Source organism: Ambystoma mexicanum, chromosome 1p (assembly GCF_040938575.1).
Source record: "Ambystoma mexicanum isolate Mex_15411 chromosome 1p, UKY_AmexF1_1, whole genome shotgun sequence".
Classification (NCBI taxonomy): Eukaryota; Metazoa; Chordata; class Amphibia; order Caudata; family Ambystomatidae; genus Ambystoma; species Ambystoma mexicanum.
Window position 1 is genome coordinate 102476520 of NC_090921.1, and position 20521 is coordinate 102497040.

The window sequence follows — 20521 nt, forward strand, 5'->3', positions numbered from 1 at the left end:
CAATCAGCTCTAGCGTCCTCCTCCCGATTCCCCCAGTGGAGATTTCAACAAGGATTCCTATCTTCTTTTTTGACACGCCTAGGGGTCTTCAAGAGGAGCCGAACATGGGTCCAGAGGCAATCAGCATTACGAGACAGATCCGAGTCGCAAGCACTATCTGCCAATGAACAGAGAAATCATTATTTAGTCTTCAGCAGTATTGGACAAGCAAAACCATTATTCTAAGACTTGCAATTTTCAGACAGCGTAAACATACCACCCCGCAAACCAACCAAACACTCAAACTCACCTCACCTTTAAACCCTCTGATGGCTCAACCTCTTGCTACTTTGCGTAACATCCTCAGGATGTTCTTCTGCCACCCCCAGAACAATAAACTCTTTCATATTCAATTATTGTCCTTCATCAGTTCTTACTATCAGGTGTCCATTTATTTCTGGTTCATCACATCACAACTGACGACATCCAGTCCCATCCTCGTAAGGCGAGGAGTTGTTGGTTCGCCACCCCCTGCCGTACTTCTGCTCAAGTGATCAAGTCATCCTTGTTCGGGCTAGTTAAAACTGTAACAATGCAAAGACGGAGGCTGGATGTTCTTCACTCACTGCCCCTAAAAACCGACAAAAGTGCTGTTCTTCACATTCTGTACTGCATATGTTCCTAACCCTGCATTGAGAGCAGTAAATAGGATTATTAGCAATGTCCTGACTGTAAACGTCTGCTGCAATAGAAGGCAACATAATAACACTAGGGATCAAAGGTGAGAACATACATCCTTAGGGTATAATACAATGAATGTTAGTATTGTGAAATATGCAGTGACCTTTCCCATTTTAATCATTCCACCCAGTCCCATGGTTATGTACGTACAGGAAATGATGTCACAGTCATCGGTTGTCATGATATGGGATCGACCATATGTTCACAGGAGAAGCATCCTGATTGCTATCACTTCTCTCCTGCTCTACCCCGGAAAAGGAATGGCACAATCCAACAGGAGCATGACCCACCCCAGGTCCATCCAAAACTGTGCCAAAATGGGACAGCCCCGAATTAAACATCCTTAGGGCTGATCGTAGGCCAAGCGTGAGCACCCCGAAGTGAAAATGATGCCTCCCAACTGCAAAACGCAAAAAAATAAATTCTATACTTTCCTCCTGTTTCTCCCCGTCCTCTCTATCCTTCCTCTGATCTCCCTTTTCCCTCCCTTTCTCCACCTTTGCTCCCAATCTTGGTGTTATTGTTGACCCATCCTTAAACATTGCTTCTCATATATCTTTGACTGCCCGCACTTTCCGCTTTCTTCTTCTCAATAGCTGCAAAATACGTCCTTACCTATCCTTTTATGCGGCTAAACCTCTCATTACTTCTTCCATTCTTTCACGCCTTGATTACTGCTCTGCTCTTTGGACTTCCTTCCTCCCATCTCACTCCACTACGCTCGGTATTCAATAATACAATTTGTCTTCTTTTATTATATGACAGGTTATTTATAACACGCTTAATACTCAGAGGTTTCTAAGCGTGGACCCAGGGATCGAACCTGTGTAGCTCCATGCCGTCTTGCTTCCAAGGAGAGAATATTGCCCCTGAGCTATCCTCCTGAAGATTCTCACTTCCTCCTTGTTGTTCTATTACCCAGTGTCCTCTCTCCATCTCTTTCCTTCTCTACGACTCCCCTCTTTTCTTTCACTTTCTCTGTACTATTTCTAAGTGCTATTATGGCCTGGGTGCTCCTGTAAGGAGGGCGTGGTATCAAATAGTGAAGACAGACACAGGTGATCACAGTTCAAGGGTGTTTATGGAACTTCAGTGGGTTGGTTGAATGCTTATCTAACCCTAAATCTAAGGATGGGAGCAAGCTACGACCATCAAATAATAATAGCGCAGTCCTAGTGGAGTCTTTGTCCAAAAAAAAGGCCTATACTGATAAACCTATTGCAAATCCTTACTTCTAAATACAAAAGGGCGTGGGACTCCAATGTATACAAAAATAAAAGTGTTCAAGAAATGTGTCAGGATAGTTGAGCAGTTGGCTTCCCTCCCCCACGATTTCAGCATGGGACAAGGCGGCACGCGCAAGCGTCGTGCACACTCTGGCTTCTCTGCCACAAGGATACAGTTCAGAGCATAGGTATCAGGGCATTCTGCCAAAGTCTATTGCACAATAACAGTCTCTTATTGCAGAGGGCCTGACGTAACAAACAAGCATAACAAGTTCTCGAGTCAGTGTCTTCCGCCTTCAGACTCGTACCCCCCTTTTATTTTCAAATTCATCTTTATTGAAAGTTTTGCAACAATGAGCAACATGAGTTTATGAGGCATACATTACCAGTTTTACAAACCCCACTGCGAGCCCTTGCTGTCTGCCTCCTTCTCATAAGAATCAGTAATGAAGTGCCCACCCCTCACCCCCACTCCCTCTCCTCCACCTACCCACCCATCTTGGTACCCCTGATCTCTTTCAAACCCCCTTATTCAAATTGTTAGTCCCTTAAAACTACTTGAAGCCATTACCACAGGCGCTCGCTTTCCAATCTGGGGGCCATTATTCTGATGTTTCCTTAGCGTTGCCTGCCCCTTTTGGCTAGTTCTTGGTAAGTAGCGTTCAGTGCCCTACCTTTATTCACTCTGCTCCCCTTCACCCCGCTCCTCCTCTGATCCCAGATATTTATCAACAAAACCTTCCCACTCCCTCTACAGCGGAGCCGCCCGGCTGTGCAATCCCGCTGTTATCAGTTCCATCACATAGGTGTTCTTTGCAACATTTAACAATTCCTTTTCATCTGGGGTGTGCAGATTTTTCCATTTCGTGGCAAGACATGCTCTCGCTGTTAGTAGTAAGCCCAAAGCCATCGCAGGCATCCTGAAGTGCTCACCTTCATGCTCCTCCACCCTAAACAAGATTAACAGCTGGGATTTGGCTCGGTTGATCCCCTCCAACTCGGTAATCCGACCATGAAATTTTCCCAGTAAAACTGCACTTTTGGGCAGCTCCACCACATGTGCCAGTAGACCGCCTTCATTCCATTGTCCCGTCAACAATGTAGGGTGGCAGCTTGGTAAATTTTAGCAAGTCTAACTTGGTCAAGTTGCCACCTGTGTAGAACTTGATTCTGTGCTGTTTGTATTGCCTTCATATCGAGGTCTGGTGGGCGCTCCTACAGAGCCATCCCCACAGTACACTGTCTATACCCAGCTCCAGGTCCCTTGATTTATTTACTTATTTTTGCTTTTTAAATATATAAAGCGCACTAGCAGCCCAGGGGCATCGTGGCACTGGTCCAAGGAAATGTATTAGTTACATGGTACACAGATTGCTACTGGTTACAATAAGCGTAGCAGTTAAGAGCAGACAGTACAAAACTTTCTTTTAGTTACATGAGTGATTTATGGATACAGTGAGCGGACAATGAGCACCCAGTCATAGGGGGTGGTGGCAAGTTCATACGAACAGCATGGTCTCGATCGCTTTGCGGAAGGCTAGGTGGGATGTTATTCCTCTGAGGTGAGGTGGTAGCGAGTTCATACGAACAGCATGGTCTTGATCGCTTTGCGGAAGGCTAGGTGGGATGTTATTCCTCTGAGGTGAGGTGGTAGCGAGTTCATACGAACAGCATGGTCTCGATCGCTTTGCGGAAGGCTAGGTGGGATGTTATTCCTCTGAGGTGAGGTGGTAGCGAGTTCATACGAACAGCATGGTCTCGATCGCTTTGTGGAAGGCTAGGTGGGATGTTATTCCTCTGAGGTGAGGTGGTAGCGAGTTCATACGAACAGCATGGTCTTGATCGCTTTGCGGAAGGCTAGGTGGGATGTTATTCCTCTGAGGTGAGGTGGTAGCGAGTTCATACGAACAGCATGGTCTCGATCGCTTTGCGGAAGGCTAGGTGGGATGTTATTCCTCTGAGGTGAGGTGGTAGCGAGTTCATACGAACAGCATGGTCTCGATCGCTTTGCGGAAGGCTAGGTGGGATGTTATTTCTCTGAGGTGAGGTGGTGGCAAGTTCATACGAATAGCATGGTCTCGATCGCTTTGCGGAAGGCTAGGTGGGATGTTATTCCTCTGAGGTGAGGTGAGGTGGTAGTGAGTTCCAGTGGGAGGCAGCAATGAAGGGGAAGCTGGAGCCTCCGGCGCATGTTCTCAAGAACTTAGGTACTGTGATTCGGTTGGTATAGGGGGTTCTGGTGGGTTTGGCAGTGTGTGGTCTTGCAATTCTTTGAAAGAGATACAGGGGGGCTGTTTAGTGTAGGCATTTGTCTGTGAGGGCCAAGGTTTTGAAGATGACCCTTTCTTTGATAGGGAGCCAAAGGGCTTGTTTCCTAGTGGCTGTTATATGGTCTCTTTTGGGGATGCCAATGGCCCCCTGAGTGCATTATTTTGGACAACCTGGAGTTTTTCAATGTTTTTAGCGGATCCAATTATGTCTCTAGCTATGGTTAGGCAGTTGTGCTCAGAGAATTGAATTGAATTTATTGTTTATTTGTATAGCGCCTATTCACAATGTGTTTCAAAGCGCTTCAAGGAGGGAGGGAACATGGGAGAAAATAAAAACATTCTAACAAGTACTTGAAATAGATCAGAATGTGAAAAAATAACTATCTGTCATAACAGATAATACAAGTGCATGGAACAACAAAAAGGGAGAGGTAGGGGGGAAAAGGAGACAAAACTAGCAGTAACATTACTATGCCCAATGACAATTGTTGCAGTGCAAGAGTGACAAGAGGAGGGGGGGAGGGGGTGAGGTGGGGGTAGAGGAATGGAAGGGGTTAGGTGAGTACACGTGGACAATAGTGGGGGCAAGGGGCACGCAGACACACTGGCGGGGTTCGGGGGACACATGGACAATGTCGGGGAGCAAGGGGGCACAAAGACACACTGGCGGGGGTCGAGGGGACACGTGGACAATGGCTGGTGGCAAGGGAGCACAAAGACACACTGGCGGGGGTCGGGGGGACACGTGGACAATGGCGGGGGGCAAGGGGGCACAAAAACACACTGGTGGGGGTCGGGGGGACAGTTAGTAGTTTGGAGTTGTAGGCCGCTGCGGATGCTATGGCGTTGACCTGTCTTGAAATGGAAAGGTTGGAGTCCAGGTAGACTCCAAGTGTTTTGACGGCTTGGGAGACAGAGATTTGAACATTGTCCATGGTGAAGGCGTTGTATTGGTCATTCAGTTTCCTTAGGGTTTCAGGGGAGCCAATTAGAAGACGTTTACTTTTGTCCCCATTTAGAAAAGGCCAGTTTTGTGCCATCCATGTTTGGATGGTAGCGTAGATTAAGTTGAGGGATTTGGTGTCACATTTGTAGTTGCCTGAGCCTTTCCTACCTCTCCCTCAGTTTCTCCCTTGACTCCCCCCGGTTTCTACAAGAGCCCCGTACATCGCTGTGATCAATTAATTCATCTCTGCCCTTGTATTCAGAATTCTCTCAAAGGGGGTCAGGTCCCTCTCTATTTGTTCGCACCATGCCTTATCTGCACGGACCCCCTTCAGTTGTAGATACAAGAAGACGGATAATCTCCCTATACCCAGTGCCTCCTCCATCTTGTGTATATCTATGAACCTGTCCCATTTTATTAACTGACCTATTCTCTCCTTTAACCATGTCTGGAATCTTTCCGGGTTAGGTATCACATCTCTGACTCATAGATGTCCCAGCAGGGAAGGCCACATTGTGATCCCCCTCAGTGCGGCCCCTTTCTTCCAAATGTTACATATAGTCCCTAGTATAGGGTGATCGTGAATTCTACGAGGGATTCCGGCTCTCGGTACCCATAACCATTCCCCCACTGTAGCTGGGTGCAGGTGACGGTTTCCCCAGTGCAATCCATTGGAGGTCCACCTGAGCCCTTAAATGTGGTATAAGAACCCGGAGTTGGACTGCCTCTTAATACCTTTTGACATTTGGGAGACCCACCCCTCGCCCCCTTTTTCATTGGGGAGCACGAGAACCTTCCATGCTATCCTGGTCCTCTTTCCCTGCCACAGCAAACTCGATAGGGAATGTTTCATCTCCTGGAAGAATGAGTCAGGGACGCCTATAGGGAGCATCTAAAATAGATACAAAAGTCTTGAGAGGACCACCATTTTTATTGCGTTGAGTCGCTCCAGTCATGACACTGCAAGCTTACTCCATTTCGCCAGGTCCTGCTCAATTGTGGACTTCAGTAGGGTGAAACTGGCCTCAAAGAGCTCACCCAGGTCTTTGGTAAGATTAATGGCCAGGTATCTTAACTTCCCCCCACTAACTTGCATCCCAAGGGGTTCTAAACTTTCGATGTCACCCTCTCTATCCCTGCCCAGTGGAAAGAAAACAGATTTAGATTTATTTATCTTCAGTCCGGCAAGTGTGCCATAAGATTCCATCTGATGGACTGTCGCCAGTATGGAAGTCAGAGGGTTCACAATGTGAAGCAACATGTCGTCTGCCTACAGGGCGAGTTTCTATTCTTCCCCTCCAACACATATTCCCTCCACTCTGTTGTCTACCCTAATCCTCTGTTCGAGGGGTTCCAGTGAAAGTGCGTACAAAGCAGGGGAGAGAGGGCAGCCCTGCCTGGTCCCTCTTCCCAAGTCGTACCATTGGGAATAACGCCCGTTCACCGCGACACAGCCCTATAGGCACTTGTACAGTGTCATTATAACACAGAGAAAGCCCCCCCCCCTTACACCAAATTTGACAAGGACTGCTTCCAGAAATTCCCATTTCACATGATCACATGCTTTTTCAGCATCAACCGAGAGGAGGGCTGAGTCCCCTCCCCTCCCGTGGGCTTTGTGCATCAGGTGCAAGGACTTCCTCATTGTATCCATGCCCTGTCTACGCATAAAAAAGCCCACCTGATCCGGGTGGATAAAGCGTGGCATGTAGTCCTCTAGTCTTGCCGGCAGTACCCGGGTGTACATTTTGGCATCCGAGTTTAGAAAGGAGATCAGGCGATATGCACCACATTTCTTAGGGTCCCTCCCTTCCTTTGGTATCACCGGAATTAATGCCCTGAGAAAGACTCCAGGGCTTTACCTGTCTTCATCACATTTGTAAAGAGTTCAGCCATGAACGGTACTAAAGCATCGAGGAACACTTTGCAAAATCCAGAGGTGTACACGTCACCCCCCGGGGGCTTTCCCCACAGGCAGTCTCCCCACCGCCTTACTAATTTCATCTGTTGTTATGGGAGCTTCCAGTATGGCAGCTTCCTCTCCCTTTAATCTGGGGAGGTGAGTATTAGCCATCACAACACAACTGACGACATCCAGTCTCATCCTTCTAAGGTGAGGGGCGTTGGTCCGCCACCCCCTGCCGTCCTTCCAATCAAGTGGTCAAGTCATCCTTGTTCGGGCTAGCTAAAACTGTAACAATGCAAAGATGGAGGCTGGTTGTTCTTCACTCACTGCCCCTAAAAACTGAGAAAAGTGCTGATCTTCACATTCTGTACTGCACATGTTCCTAACCCTGCACTGAGAGCAGTAAATAGGATTTTTAGCAATGTCCTGATTGTAAACGTCTGCTGCAATAGAAGGGAAAATAATAACACTAGGGATCAAAGGTGAGAACATACATCCTTAGGGTATAATACAATGAATATTAGTATTGTGAAATATGCAGTGACCTTTCCCATTTTAATCATTCCACCCATTCCCATGGTTATGTACGTACAGGAAATGATGTCACAGTCATCGGTTGTCATGATATGGGATCGACCATATGTTCACAGGAGAAGCATCCTGATTGCTATCACTTCTCTCCTGCTCTACCCCGGAAAAGGAATGGCACAATCCAACAGGAGCGAGACCCACCCCAGGTCCATCCAAAACTGTGCCAAAATGGGACAGCCCCGAATTAAACATCCGTAGGGCTGATCGTAGGCCAAACGCGTGCACCCGTAACTGAAAATGATGCCTCCCAACTACAAAACGCAAAAACAAAAACCGAAATTCTCTACTTTCCTCCTGTTTCTCCCCGTCCTCTCTATCCTTCCTCTGATCTCCCTTTTCCCTCCCTTTCTGTTAAGAAAGGAAGAAGGCAATGAATATGGCAAGGGAAATGTGCACGGAATCGCACAGTGAACAACTTTGAATCTAACAACGTGCATACAATACCCAAGACTTGTGTATACTAAAAATCCAGGAGTGCAAATAGAGTGAAACAATAATACCAATATATGAAAAGGGATGTGGGGTAAGCACTTAGAACCTCCTTATGACTGAAAGGAAAGTCGGCAAACTCCTTACCCACTATGCTATTACAGACACTGACAGCGCTAAGCCCACGTAGAGGGCAAGCAAGGACAGGATCTGTGAGCTGACACTCTGGATGATACTGAATAAGGAACTTAGTAACAGTACTCACGAGGACCGGAAAGACCACTTGAATGTCAGTAAATTCACAAACCCAGTAGATCAAACAGGGACCCAAAAGGCTATAACAGCAATGGGTGGAGGATAACTAAATTCATAAGACCCAAGTCAAGGGGCAAGTAGGAATTGTGATTGTAGAATAGTGAGGAAAACAAAAGGCATTCACACAGGGACTAGTTACAACAGCACCCCACACCTAATAATCAAATGGGAAATAAATGCAGAAGTGCAATGGAAAACATGGAATGGATCCCAATAGAAAGTAAGGATCAGGAGCAGGGAAAATGATATCACAAAAGGAAACCTTTCCCACCCATCCAAGGAGAAAAGGCAGGAAGCTAAATCTATAAAGGGAAAGACTAATGCATCAAGTTTTTCAGTAGCAAAGGACAGCATCAAAGAAACAGAGAACACAGGCAAACTGGGCTGCATCAAAGGGTAAAGCACAGAGAAAGGCTGCCTGCAGACAGAGGAAGACAGAAAGGGAAATCCAGAAAGCAGAAATCAATTAAGCACATGAATCCGAAATCCAGGGCAGAGGCAGAGGAACAAGAAACAGGAACTAGGAACTAGGCACAAAAGCTAGGAACAAGGGACCAGTAACAACAGGAACACTGCAACAATGACCAGCGCTGGACTGAAGCAAACTGAGGCTTTTAAAGCTGCTTAACGAGCACACCCCTCAGGTGTGCCGCCTGCTGCACCTGCAGCCACAGGTGTTGCCTATCCTCCACCCAACCTTGTCCTGCAAGGGAGGAGGTGAAGCAGTGAGCCAGGCATTCTGGGAAGCATAGTCATTTGATTAAAGTAGCATGCTGGCTGCCAAAAACCTGGAATGGATCCGGAAGGGAAGTAACTTGGAAAATAAGGTTTTAGCGCTCCCAATTCATCACAACACTGTAGCATAAGGTTTGGAGGAAATGTCCAGTAGGGAATAAACCCCAAAACATGCCCCCAAGTGGCGGGAACGGGAGCGAAGGGAGCGAGCCGTGACAGTATACCCCCTCCCACGGCCGACTCCAGGCGATCGTCACCCGCACAAAACATCTTCCTTCCATGACAGGAGCGCTTCGTCTTCGGAGGTGGCACTGACGGAAAAGATGACCCGCGGGCAAAAGCAGAAGGACTGGAATGAATAGAATCAGGCCGCAGTCTAGAAGAGCCATAGGCAGGTTTTCGGTGAGGAAGAGACTCATGGGTCGAAGAAAGGCATGAAGGACTTGCAGGACCCGAAGCAGAGTTGGAAGGTCCAGGAAGCTCAGACACTGGGAGCGAACACTCATACATCATTGAGGAGGGAGGCAGGCTGGTGCAACATGCTTTAGACAATGGTAGATGCTCTGGTAGCCTCCCTGCCATGTTCAGAAAAAGAAGGTGGCGGCCGAGGTAGAGGTTCGATCTTCTCCCGTCATCCATCTGGGTAAAGGCCTGTGGTTGAGGGTGACCAAGGTTCGACTGCATCTGTTCCACGCCTTGAGGGCCTGGAAGTCCAATGGGTTGTACGAGGCTGGCACTCCTGGTGTCAGTCATGTAGCCACCTTGTTGAACGTGGGATACAACCGCAGGGACGTTTGGCCTACCGATAGGAGTGATAGACGCAGTACTTGGTACATCAGGCACACTCGCAGCAGGAGCAATAACAGGCACATCTTGAACTGCAGCAGTCATACCCTTCCTTTGGCTACTTGCACCCGACTGGTGCTGCAGCTGGGGGGGCGTGCCCGTCCCCTCCCTCAGGCTCATGTGGGATCCGGCAACAAGAAAGCTGTCAAGCGGCTGATCCAAACCGGCCCCCAAATCCGAACCGCCCAGCCCGCTATCCTGGTCGGCTACTTGTTCGGTGACTGGGCCATGGCGGATGGTATCCGTCTCCCTCTCGTAATACTCCAGGCTAGTCCAATGGCCTTGCATGTAAGGCCCTCCCGAGTCGTGATCCAGCTTGATGTTTCTGAAGAGAGAGCTGGCAGAAGTCTCAGACTCAGATGTTGCATATTTGGGAGCTACAGTCAAGCAGTTGGGAGAATCAACGTGTGTAAAAGGCAGGCATTCTGGTGATCCCCCTGAAGCATAAGAAGGGCAGGCTGGACGTTCATCCGTAAGAAATGGTTGGGATTCAGGAGGTAACTCTGAAGTAGAAGAATATGCAACATGATCAGACAGAGTAGACAGGTGCACTTCCGATATTGGCAGCGAGGCTGAGCAGGATACAGGTCTCTCATGAACTGAAGCCAAACTAGTAGTAGGCTCTGGGACTGAAGACATGCACTCAGGATGTGCTACCGGAGGCTCCATGGCTGAAGGATAACCCGCTGGATGAGTCACTGTAGCCGAAAACAGGCATGCCAGAGGAAATTCTGAGGCTGAGGGCATGCAAGCTGGAGCCGTCTCGTTAGCTGAAGACAAACTTGTCAAGGTCTTTGGCTCTGACCACGTACATGGTGAAGGCTCTTGAGTGACTGGCAGGCATAGCAATTGTTCATTGATTGAAGACACGTGTGTCAACGATGACTGTAGAGCAGTGGACTGGATAATTGAAGAGTCCATGGTTGTAGGAGGACAGACTGGAGTCCCAGAAGTCAACAGACACATTTGTGGCTCAGGAATGGAAAGCACCTTTAGGGCGGTTGACTCCTTGGCACCAGTAACCAAAGACTGAGCTGTACTCATGCTGTCCCTCTTCTTAGTGGATGACACAGAGTCTCTTCCTTTGTAGAAGTCAAAATCAACCAGAGGAATCACCATAGTAAAGTCTCTGTTAATCAGGATTTCGTCAAGTGTCCATTCCTCTGTCTTAGCTTCTTAAAGTGGCATATTAACAATCAACAGTTCAGGAATCGCCTGCCGGGTCTTTGGTTCAGTATACTGTGGAATGAGTCCATCAAAACAAGAATTATGTACTGTCTTTGACTGTTCGTTGTGACAGAAATTGGCAGAAGGAGGAGCTAACACAGAGGTAGCATCGTTTTCCACATCAGCATGAATGTCTACTTCAGTCTCAGCAGCTAGATCAAGGGAAGAACCTAAGCCTACAGTAGTGACTGATTCTGTGTATGCAACCATTGTGGATTGTGTTTGGAAATCAGAAGCATGTATGTGTTCAAGCTCAGAATTATGACAAACTGCTACACAGGAAATCTTAGGTAAAGGAGTGGCTTGTAAATCTTCAGCTAACTGCAATCCCTGACAAACGGTAGAACAATTGTCAGAACCTGTGCCCTGTATAAGTGCTCTGCTAGAAAAAAGACTTTCACTCCCAATAGATTTTACATATTGACAAGTATCATGACCTACAAAAACCTCCACACTCAGGGACTGAACAGTATTCACTTCATCAACGGATAAAGTTTGAGGTGTATTCAGAAAAGACTGTAAGGTTTTATTCTCCTCTAGTAAAGTAATGTATTCTTGTTTTAACTCCTCAAATTCAGCTTTTAGCATGCCCCACCTTAACTGTACATCCCTATCAGTAGGCCCAGGGGAAGGCATGGTGGCATCAGGGTTGGATCCTGCCCTAGCCATCCGGATGTGCACTGATTGTACATTGTCATTTACTGCTTGCAGGTTTTGTGATCTATACTCTCTCTTACCGACTTGGTCTGTGTTTCCCTTAAGCAGACTATTGACATCAGACCTCTTGGCATTAGGGACTACAGTAAGTACGTGTACAGAGGAGTAAGCTGTAGACTGAGGGCTGAAAACAGAAGATATGCAAGGAACCCCTCCATTCTTTATGTTTGAATCATGAAACTGTTCAATCTGAGATAAAGCACAACCGGAATCATGGGGTTCAACAACAGAGGTACTCGTGTGTAATAAATCTAGCAGTGTGTTGTTTTCCGCTGCTAAGGCTTGTGCGGACATAGAATCTGGATCAAAGTTAAAGACAGAACTAGGATCAGGCAATGTGCGATGGGCCATGCTGTGGGAAAAATACTTTGCACGTAAATACCCATTCGTGTCAAGGAGTTCATTTAAGTCAGGATCAATGATTTGATTGTCACAGGTAAACGTAAGGGAAGCTTTCTGTACAAACCTTTTAGTAGCCTTGCTGCCTTTCTTTCTTAAACTGGCCATATTCAAACGGGAATAACGGCTGGTCATTCTGTTAAGAAAGGAAGAAGGCAATGAATATGGCAAGGGAAATGTGCACGGAATCGCACAGTGAACAACTTTGAATCTAACAACGTGTATACAATACCCAAGACTCGTGTATACTAAAAATCCAGGAGTGCAAATAGAGTGAAACAATAATACCAATATATGAAAAGGGATGTGGGGTAAGCACTTAGAACCTCCTTATGACTGAAAGGAAAGTCGGCAAACTCCTTACCCACTATGCTATTAGAGACACTGACAGCGCTAAGCCCACGTAGAGGGCAAACAAGGACAGGATCTGTGAGCTGACACTCTGGATGATACTGAATAAGGAATTTAGAAACAGTACTCACGAGGACCGGAAAGACCACTTGAATGTCAGTAAATTCACGAACCCAGTAGATCAAACAGGGACCCAAAAGGCTATAACAGCAATGGGTGGAGGATAACTAAATTCATAAGACCCAAGTCAAGGGGCAAGTAGGAATTGTGATTGTAGAATAGTGAGGAAAACAAAAGGCATTCCCACAGGGACTAGTTACAACAGCACCCCACACCTAATAATCAAATGGGAAATAAATGCAGAAGTGCAATGGAAAACATGGAATGGATCCCAATAGAAAGTAAGGATCAGGAGCAGGGAAAATGATATCACAAAAGGAAACCTTTCCCACCCATCCAAGGAGAAAAGGCAGGAAGCTAAATCTATAAAGGGAAAGACTAATGCATCAAGTTTTTCAGTAGCAAAGGACAGCATCAAAGAAACAGAGAACACAGGCAAACTGGGCTGCATCAAAGGGTAAAGCACAGAGAAAGGCTGCCTGCAGACAGAGGAAGACAGAAAGGGAAATCCAGAAAGCAGAAATCAATTAAGCACATGAATCCGAAATCCAGGGCAGAGGAACAAGAAACAGGAACTAGGAACTAGGCACGAAAGCTAGGAACAAGGAACAAGGGACCAGTAACAACAGGAACACTGCAACAATGACCAGCGCTGGACTGAAGCAAACTGAGGCTTTTAAAGCTGCTTAACGAGCACACCCCTCAGGTGTGCCGCCTGCTGCACCTGCAGCCACAGGTGTTGCCTATCCTCCACCCAACCTTGTCCTGCAAGGGAGGAGGTGAAGCAGTGAGCCAGGCATTCTGGGAAGCATAGTCATTTGATTAAAGTAGCATGCTGGCTGCCAAAAACCTGGAATGGATCCGGAAGGGAAGTAACTTGGAAAATAAGGTTTTAGCGCTCCCAATTCATCACAACACTGTAGCATAAGGTTCGGAGAAAATGTCCAGTAGGGAATAAACCCCAAAACATGCCCCCAAGTGGCGGGAACGGGAGCGAAGGGAGCGAGCCGTGACACTTTCTCCACCTTTGTTCCCAATCTTGGTGTTATTGTTGACCCACCCTTAAACATTGCTTCTCATATATCTTTGACTGCCCGCACTTTCCGCTTTCTTCTTCTCAATATCTGCAAAATACGTCCTTACCTATCCTTTTATGCGGCTAAACTTCTCATGACTTCTTCCATTCTTTCACGCCTTGATTACTGCTCTGCTCTTTTGACTTCCTTCCTCCCATCTCACTCCTCTATGCTCGGTCTTCAATTCTACAATTTGTATTCTTTTCTCACTTCCTCCTCGTTCTTCTATTACCCAGTCTCTTCTCTCCATCTCTTTCCTTCTCTACGAGTAACGTCTTTTCTTTCACTTTCTCTGTGCTATTATTAGGTGCTGTCCTGGCCTGGCTGCTCCTGTACGGAAGGCATGGTATCAAACAGTGAAGACAGACACAAGTGATCACAGTTGAAGGGTGTTTAATGAACTTCAGTGGGTTGGTTGAACGCCTATCTAACCTTAAATCTAAGCATGGGAGCAAGTTACGACAATCAAATAATAATAACGCAGTCCTAGTGGAGTCTTTGTCAAAATAAAAGGGCCTATACTAATAAACCTATTGCCAATCCTTACTTCTAAATACAAATAGTGTGGGACAACAATGTATGCAAAAAGAAAAGTGTTCAAGAAATATGTCAGGATAGTTGAGCAGTTGGCTTTCCAACCACCAGGATTTCAGCACGGGACAAGGCGGCACGTTGGAGCTTCGCATACACTTTGGCTTGTCTAACACAAGGATACAGTTCAAAGCATAGGTATCAGGGCCCTCTGCCAAAGTCTATTGCACAATAACAGTCTCTTATTGCAGAGGGCCTGACGTAACAAACAAGCACCAAAGTTCCTTTTTGATCACGATTTTCACATTCACAAGTTCTCGAGTTCACTGTTCACCATTGGTCTCCCTCATTCAGGCTCGTACCCACTTTTTTCCCGAATTCATCTTTATTGAACATTTTGCAACAATGAACAACATGAGTTTATGAGGCATACATTACCAAAGTTTTACAAACCCCACTGAAAGCCCTTGCCCTCTGCCTCCTTCTCATAAGAATCAACAATGAACTGCACCCTCCCCCTACTCCTCCATCTCCCCCTACCTACCCACCCATCCTGGAAACCCCGATCTCTTTCAAACCCCCTTATTCAAATCATTATTGCCTTAAAACGAGTTGAAGCCATAACCGCAGGCGCTCGCTTTCCCCTCTGGAGGCCATTATTCTCACGTTTCCTTAGCGTTGCCTGCCCTTTTTGGCTAGTTCTTGGTATGCAGCGTTCAGTGCCCCTACTTTTATTCACCCTGCTCCCGTTCACCCCGCTCCACCTCTGATCCCAGATATTGATCAACAAACCCTTTTCATTCCCTCTAAAGCGGAGCCGTACGGCCGTGCAATCCCTCTGTTATCCGTTCCATCACATAGAGGTTCTTTGCAACATTTAACAATTCCTTTTTATCTGGGGTGTAAGGATTTTTACATTTTGTGGCAAGAAATGCTCTCGCTGTTAGTAGTAAGCCCGATGCCATCGCAGACATCCTGAAGTGCTCACCTCCACGCTCCTCCACCCCAAACAAGACTAACAGCAGGGATTTGGCTTGGTCGATCACCTCCAACTTGTTAATCAAACCCAGAACTTCGTCCCAGTAAAACTGCACTTTTGGGCAGCTCCACCACATATGCCAGTAGTTGGCCTTCATTCCATTATCCCGTCAACAATGTGGGGTGGCGGCTTGGTACATTTTAGCAAGTCTAACTTGGTCAAGTTGCCACCTGTGTAGAACTTGATGCTGTGCTGTTTGTATTGACTTCATATTGAGATCTGGTGGGCGCTCCTACAGAGCCATCCCCAAAGTACAGTGTCTAAACCCACCTCCAGATCCCTTGATTTATTTATTTATTTTTGCTTTTTAAATATATAAAGCGCACTAGCAGCCCAGGCGCATCGTGGCACTGGTCCAAGGAAATGGATTAGTTACATGGTACACAGATTGCTTCTGGTTACAATAAGCGTAGCAGTTAAGAGCAGACCGTACAAAACTTTCTTTTAGTTACATGAGTTATTTATGGATACAGTGAGCGGACAATGAGCACCCAGTCATAGGGGGTGGTGGCAAGTTCATACGAACAGCATGGTCCTGATCGCTTTGCGTTAGGCTAGGTGGGATATTATTCCTCTGAGGTGAGGTGGTGGCAAGTTCATACGAACAGCATGGTCTTGATCGCTTTGCGGAAGGCTAGGTGGGATGGTATTCCTCTGAAGTGAGGTGGTGGCAAGTTCATACGAACAGCATGGTCCTGATCGCTTTGCGTTAGGCTAGGTGGGATGTTATTCCTCTGAGGTGAGGTGGTGGCAAGTTCATATGAACAGCATGGTCTCGATCGCTTTGCGGAAGGCTAGGTGGGGTGTTATTCCTCTGAGGTGAGGTGGTAGTGAGTTCCAGTGGGAGGTAGCAATGAAGGGGAAGCTGGAGCCTCCGGCATGTGTTCTCAAGAACTTAGGTACTGTGATTCGGTTGGTATAGGGGGTTCTGGTGGGTTTGGCAGTGTGTGGTCTTGCAATTCTCTGAAAGAGATACCGGGGTGCTGTTTTGTGTAGGCATTTGTGTGTGAGGGCCAAGGTTTTGAAGAAAACCCTTTCTTTGATAGGGAGCTAGTGGGCTTGTTTCTTAGTGGCTGTTATATGGTCTCTTTTGGGGCTGCCAATGGCCCCCTGAGTGCATTATTTTGGACAACCTGGAGTTTTTCATTTTTTTTAGCAGATCCAATTATGGCTCTGGCTATAGTTAGGCAGTTTTGCTCTGAGAGGAATGGTCTGATTTGAATTGTATTTACTGTTTATTTGTATAGCGCCTATACACAATGTGTTTCAATGCGCTTCAAGGAGGGACGGAACATGGGAGAAAACAAATACATTCTAACAAGTCCTTGAAATAGATCAGAATGTGAAAAAATAACTATCAGTCATAACAGATAATACAAGTGCATGGAACAAAAAGGGAGAGGTGGGGGGGGAAGGAGACAAAACTAGCAGTAACATTACTATGCCCGACGACAATTGTTGCAGTGCAAGAGTGACAAGAGGAGGGGGGAGGAGGGAAAGTTGGGGTAGAGGAATGGAAGGGGTAAGGTGAGGAACAAACAAGTGAATATCTAAAAATGTTCAAAGATTGTTCAAGTGCAGGGGAGGGAGTGGAAGGATAAGACAAAAAGAGAAAAGGGGGACAGACAAGCTATTATCAGTGGTCGCAGGGACAGATGATAAGTGTAAGTGCTGAGAAAAGGTTGAGGAGGGTTATACGGGGGGCAAGAAGGCTGCAAAGACAGGTGGCTACGGATCACTATGCCTAACAGCAATTGGGGTAATGCCAGAATTTGACAGAGGAGGGAGAAACGGAAGGAGGGAAGGTAGGGGCGAGGGAGAAGGAGGGAACAAGGAGTAAGGCATGAGGGACAAGGAGTGAGGGGTGAGACTAGACAATGGCGGGTGGGGCAAGGGGGTATGAGGACACAATTGCAAGGGGAAGGGGTACATGTACACATGGACACACAGGTAGGGGGGCAGGGGGAGCACATGGACACACTGGCAGGGGTAGGGCGGACAAGAAGACAATGGAGGGGGGTTCGAGGGGTGCATGGGCGCACTGGCAAGAGGTGAGGGGGTACATGGACACACTGGCGGGGGTCGGGGGACATGTGGACAATGGTGGGGCAAGGGGCTCAAAGACACACTGGCAGGGGTTGGGGGACACGTGGACAATGGTGGGGGCAAAGGGGCACAAAGACACACTGTTGGGGGTCGGGGGACACGTGGATAATGGCGGGTCAGGGGGCACAAAGACACACTGCCAGGGGTCGGGGGACACGTGGACAATGGCTGGGGCAAGGGGCACAAAGACAGTAGCGTGGGTAGGGGGAAACGTGGACAATGGTGGGGGAAAGAGGGCACAAAGACACACTGGCGGGGGTCAGGGGTACTCATGGATAATGGCCGGGGCAAGGGGGCACAAAAACACACTGGTGGGGGTCGGGGGGACAGTTAGTAGTTTGGAGTGGTAGGCCGCTGCGGATGCTATGGCGTTGACCTGTCTTGACATGGATAGGTTGGCGTCCAGGTAGACGCCAAGTGTTTTGACGACTTGGGAGACAGAGATTTGAACATTGTCGATGGTGAAGGCGTTGTATTGGTCATTGAGTTTCCTTAGGGTTTCAGGGGAGTCAATTAGAAGAAGTTCAGTTTTGTCCCCATTTAGAAAAAGCCAGTTTTCTGCCATTCATGTTTGGATGGTAGCGTAGATTAAGTTGAGGGATTTGGTGTCATATTTGTAGTCGCCTGAGCCTTTCTCACCTCTCCCTCCGTTTCTCCATTGACTCCCCCCGGATTCTACAAGAGCCCCGTACATCGCTGAGATCAATTAATTAATCTCTGCCCTTGTATCCAGAATTCTCTCAAAGGGGGTCAGGTCCCTCCCTATTTGTTCGCATCATGCTTTATCTTTACGGACCCCCTTCAGTTGTAGATACAAGAAGACCTATAATTTCCCTATACCCAGCGCCTCCTCCAGCTTGTGTATATCTATGAACCTGTCTCATTTTATTAACTGCCCTATTCTCTCTAAGCCGGCCTTTAACCATGTCTGGAATCTTTCCGGGTTAGGTATCACATCTCTGACTCATAGATGTCCCAGCGGGGAAGGCCACTTTGTGATCCCCTCATTGCGGCCCCTTTCTTCCAAATGTTCCATATGGTCCATATGGTCCCTAGTATAGGGTGATCGTGAATTCTACGAGGGATTCCGGCTCTCGGTACCCATAACCATTCCCCCACTGTATCTGGGTGCAGGTGACGGTTTCCCCAGTGCAATCCATTGGAGGTCCACCTGAGCCCTTAGATGTGGTATAAGAACCCAGAGTTGGACTGCCTCTTAATACTTTTTGACATTTGGGAGACCCACCCCTCTGCCCCTTTTTCATTGGGGAGCAGAGAGAACCTTCCATGCTATCCTGGCCCTCTTTCACTGCCACAGCAAACTCGATAGGGAATGTTTCATCTCCTGGAAGAATGAGTCAGGGACGCCTATAGGCTGCAAGCTTACTCCATTTCGCCAGGTACTGCTCAATCGTGGACTTCAGAGGGGTGAAACTGGCCTCAAAGAGCTCGCCCAGGTCTTTGGTAAGATTAATGGCCAGGTATCTTAACTTCCCACCACTAACTTGCATCCCAAGGGGTTCTAATCTTTCAATGTCACCCTCTCCATCCCTGCCCAATGGAAAGATAACAGATTTAGATTTATTTATCTTCAGTCCGGCAAGTGCGCCATAAGATTCCATCTGATGGACTGCCGCCGGTATGGAAGTCAGAGGGTTCACAATGTGAAGCAACGTGACGTCTGCATACAGGGCGAGTTTATATTCTTCCCCTCCAACACATATTCCCTCCACTCTGTTGTCTACCCTAATCCTCTGTGCGAGGGGTTCCAGCGAAAGTGCGTAAAAAGCAGGGGAGAGAGGGCAGCCCTGCCTGGTCCCTCTTCCCAAGTCGAACCATTGGGAGTAACCCCCATTCACTGCGACACAGGCCTTTGGGCACTTGTACAGTGTCATTATAACACAGAGAAAGACCCCCCGTCCTCCTCTCCCGCTGCCTCCTGGGGGAGCGGAGCCCGACCTTCCCAGTAAAATAACCCACAAGGGTCACCCAGTCCCACGGTCTCCTGGAGAGGGGCCTGCGCCCCTCTGTCCTTTCCGGTGAGAGCATCCAGGTGGCCAAAAGCTGGGAGCCCACACCTCCCACTGGTGTGCCTCGATGTCTCCACTTGGACCCCCCTCTTATGAGGGGCCCTCTTATTCCAATCCATTGATTCCTCGTGCCCCCCACTGTTCAGGATGGGGTGAATTTGGGTTGTCCCTGTTGGCAGCCCTCCCAAGGCTCTCAGGCACCCCGGCTTCCCAGGGCCCTCTGTTTGTTCCTCGTGGGTGTGGGGTGATGGGGAGTCAGGCACCCACCTCTGTACTTCCGCCGCCGGCCGCGGGTTCCCCCGACATGGTGTCCCTCTGCTCTGCGCAGCTCTTTAGTCTGTGCTGCCCCATAACGCAGGAGCACCCTCTCCCAATGTCGGGGAGTTCATCAAGGGGACGGCGGGTGGCGCGATGCTCCTCTGTGTCACTGGTGGGCATGGCGCCCCCAGGTCCACGTGGCGCCGTGGCCCGGCATCCCTGTGAGCCGCTGCAGGCCTGCTGTGTCCTGGCCGGGCCACTTCCTTCCTTATCTGGTCCGCGTATCTCGGCACCCTGGGCCCATTTCTCTCCAGGTTTCACCTGGTTGTTGTCATGCATGCTGGACGTGGTCCTACCTCCTACGCTCGTAGAACAGCTAGACCGTTCTATTCCAAATGGCGGTTGTTCGACACGTTGCCGGGAAAACGACGTTTGCGCTTTTCACGTCGCTAACTCACGTGTATCCTGCTTCGTCACGTGAACTACGGCATTACGTATTTAAGCAGCATGGAAACTTCACTCGCTGCTTCTGATCGAATCATTTGGCGTTGTATAGCTGAACCTCCGGTCTGCATCCTTGCAGGTTACTACAGCTACCTTTTTGGCCTTCTATAGCGTGTTTTACGCCACACGCTGATTCCTGGAGCTCTTTGGTTGCGTGTAAATCCACACGTTGTCTTCAA